Here is a 4,025-nt window from a genome sequence, read left to right as displayed (position 1 = left end):
TTATATTATATTATATTATATTATATTATATTATATTATATTATATTCTTATCCCTTAAATCCTTGTTTGTTTTCTAATGAGTGACAGAAAAGGAGTGGATCCAGATGGGAGGTGTCTTAGGGTTTCTGTTGCTGTGAAAAGCCACCATGACCACAGCAACTCTTATAAAATAAATAAACCATTTGATTAAGGCTGGCTCACAGGTTCAGAGTCTTACTCCACTGTCATCATAGCAGAAAGCATGGTGGCACGCAGACAGACAGTGTGGTTGCACTCAGGCAGCCACGGTGCTGGAGAAAGAGCCAAGAGTTCTACATGTGCATGAACAGGCAGCAGGAAGAGAGAGAGACACTGGGTCTGGCTTGAGCATTGGAAACCTCAAAGCCCACCCCCAGTGACACACTTCCTCCAAGAAAACAACACTACCTCTTAAGAGTGCCATTCCCTATAAGCCTATGAGGTGGCATTTTTATTCAGATCTGCACAGGGGAGGTGGAAGAGTAACTAGGAAGAGTAGAGGGAGGAGAAACGGTAATCAAGATGTAGTATGTAAGAAAAAAATTTATTTTCAATAAAGGAAAAAAATCATTGCTGGGCTGAGGGGGTGGCTCAGTGATTAAAAGCACTAGTTCTGTAGGATGACTTGGAATTGCCAGCTCCAGAGAGACTGGCACCCTCTTCTGGACTCTGAGGGCATCCACACACATACTCTCTCACTCATACATATTTGTTTTTAAGAAACAAATCCAATGAAAAGCAAAATAAGCAATCCTGATCAAGAATCAGGAGATCATTAAACTGGAAAACAGTTTTTGATACCAAAGTTTTGAAAGTTAAAAGGAATTGATGGGGCTGGAGAGATGGCTTAGAGGTTAAGAAGACTGGAGGTTCTTCCAAAGGTCCTGAATTCAATTCCCAGCAACCACATGGTGGCTCACAACCATCTGTAGTGAGATCTGCTGCCTTCTCTGGCCTTCTGGCTCACATGCAGGAAGAATACTAAATTATTATTATTATTTTTTTTAAAAAGAAGCTGATGGAAGAACACAAATAAAAATAGGTCTTTAAAAACTGATCAGCACCTGGACACATCAAATGTCTAGTTCTTGAAGGGTGCTGGAAGCAATGTGAACACAGATGGGTCTTCATCCGGAGAAACAAATAACATAAAGATGAAGAATCAAGGACAATCTAGGCAGCACCCTGATGGTCAGGGTCTGACATTACAGGTTAACGGAGTTCAGTCAGACTGGACTGACACAGTATCTGTGGCTACAGAAAGTTTTGCTTTTCATTTCTTTTCTTCTCAATATCAAATAATGATAAGAAGTGTTCTTTTGATACCTTCCATCACTGCGCTTAAAAAGACTCCCCCGCATCGCCAAAAATAAGCAAACCCATGGTGGTGTATGCAGGTGACAATTTCTCCACATTCTCCCTAACATGTTAGATGTCATTTTAAAATTGCTAGCCACCTTGGTGGGTATTTAGGATCATCATGGAAACAGTCCTTCGGCATGTGACGTGACATGTTCTATGGGCTGAGCTCTCCGACTGCGTAAGAAAGAGGAAGGCGAGCCGGGCAGGCAGTCATCTCTCTCCACCTCCTGATTGCAGACACAGTGTGGCCAGTCACCTCCTGCCTGTGCTGCCACATTGTTCCTGCCGTGATGGACAGTAACCTCCCCCTCCTTTGCTTACATCAGGTCTTTTGGCACAGTGATGAGACAAATAATGAACACGGGACTGAGTACCATGGCTCTGACTGACCTTCCCCTGGCGTTGAGGTTGAGCATATTTTCATGTGTTCTTTAGTCATTTGATACTCTTTTATTTTTTTTTGCAAAGTCTATGCAGATTCTCTGCCTGTTCTTAGGCTGGGCTGTCTTTTTATTATTGAATTGTGAAAGATTTTATATATTTTCAATAAAAGTCCCTTGTAAGATCCACAATTTGCCATTTTTTTTTTCCTCCTGTTTTCTGGATTTTTACATTTTTCTCGATGGTGTTCCTTGTTACACAAAAGTGTTTGCTATTTTTCACATAAATGTTTAATTTACTTTTTTTGCTTAAATTGTTTGGGAACATATCTAAGCAATTGTTGCGTAAGTCTAGGCCACAGGGATATACACTTACACTTCTTTACAACATTTTTACAGTTTAAGATCTCACATTTAGGTATTGTATCCAATTTTAGTTAGTCCTTTTGCGTGTGTGATGTGGGTAATTTTCTTTGTTTAATGATTGCCTTTGAGCCCTCTGCTTACTTTTTTTCTTTCACAATATTTTTTTCTGATTATTTGGGAATTTCACATCATGAACCCCAAGAAAACTCTTTCCCCAGTCCTCCCAGATCTGCCCACTACCCTTGTGACTCCCAACCAAAAAAAAAAAAAAAAAAAAAAAAAAACAAATCTACTTTATCCTACCTATATAGTTACTCACTGGAGCACAGTCAAACTCCCAGTGACCAACCCCTTAAAGAAAACTGCGTCCTTCCAGTCCTTCCCCACCTGCACCCCTGCCAGAAGCCGTCAGCTGTGGAGAGCCACACTTCAGCATCCTTTTCACAATCTTTAAGAGTTCTCTTCAATGGCTTTCTGTCTAGGCTGTTGCTTTCTGAGGGAGGAGGATCATGGTCATCACATAGACCTCTACGTCCCTCTTTTTCAACTGTGAGTCTGCAGTCATCAATGCCACAGCAAAAGTTTCCTTACCCTTTACAGTCAGCAGGAATGTGGTTCATGAACTTCCACATGGTTTCTGGAGGCGGCATGGACCTTTGGCATTCTCATGGTCTCTGGAGTCAGCAAGTGCCATGGACCTCAGCTTGGTTTCTGGGAGCAGTACAGACCACAGGCAACAACACGACCTTCTGCCATGGTACAAACACAGACCTAGACATGGCCCTCAGCAGCAGCATCACTATGGCCGAACATCACTATGGCCTCAGGTGTCAGTGCAGCCACGCAGATCAATATGGCCCCCAGCGGCAGCACAGCCTATGACCATCAACACGGTTTTAGACTGCAGAACAAGCCATGGACATCAGCATAGATCCCAGCTATGATAGGACCGTGGACCCAGACATTACCATGGTCTTAAGTAGCAGTGCAGGTCATTCATATCAGTATGACCCCCAGTGGCAGCACAGACCTGGACATCAGCATGACCTCAAGCGGTGGCCCAGATCAAAGACATCTGTATGACCTTTAGTGGTACCTGAGACCAGGGCCGTCAACACAGCTCCTGGCTGCTAATGGACATCCACACGAACCTTGGGCTTCTCCATGGCCTGGGACAGTGGACAGTGGACACTGTGGACACCTGCTGCCCCTGGCAGCAGGAACCACAGGGGTCTTTTGAGGAAGTCCAATCCAGAAAATGATCTGTTCTTCATCTGAGACATTCAGTCATTGCTCAGAACCAGGGTGGTCCTGTGGCTGGACATGATGTTTGGGGGCTGAGTCAGAGTGCAAGCTCCCGGTTGACCACCCTGCCAGCCCTACTCAACAATGACACGTTCCCACGCTCTCCGTCCACTGAAGTCTTCCCTCACACCTCTCGCTACCCATACATCTCTGGTTCCTCCTCTCTTCACTGTTAACTCGCCATGCCATTTCTCTATCCGTCTCACCTCTCTATCGAATATTCATTCGTCGTAGTGGCATTGAAAACTGCAGCGTATCGCATAATATTTATATTTGCCAGACAGCTTTGCATGACATGAGTCATTGGTCTTGTTCAAGGTTTCTGGGCTTCTGAAGCACCATGAATACTGGACCATCGCTGAGACTCATTTCGGATATCCTGCTGTTGCCAGAGTCATGGCATCCTGAAGCTCTGGTTCTGCAGAACTGGCTCTACATGTTTCAGCAGCTCATAGATGGGGTAGATGAATGTTGGGGTGGACCTACTCAAAGCACTGAATCTGAGCCCAGATTGTACCCGCCATGGCCCAGCTTGACTTCCACCATGGCCCTATATGCTTGCTTACTTTTTAAATTGGGTATTTCCCCTCATA

This window comes from Psammomys obesus, unplaced genomic scaffold (genome assembly GCF_907164565.1).
Source record: "Psammomys obesus unplaced genomic scaffold, mPsaObe1.curated_primary_1811, whole genome shotgun sequence".
NCBI classification, from domain to species: Eukaryota; Metazoa; Chordata; class Mammalia; order Rodentia; family Muridae; genus Psammomys; species Psammomys obesus.
The sequence above is the reverse complement of the archived record's forward strand: the minus strand, read 5'-3'. Positions refer to the sequence as shown.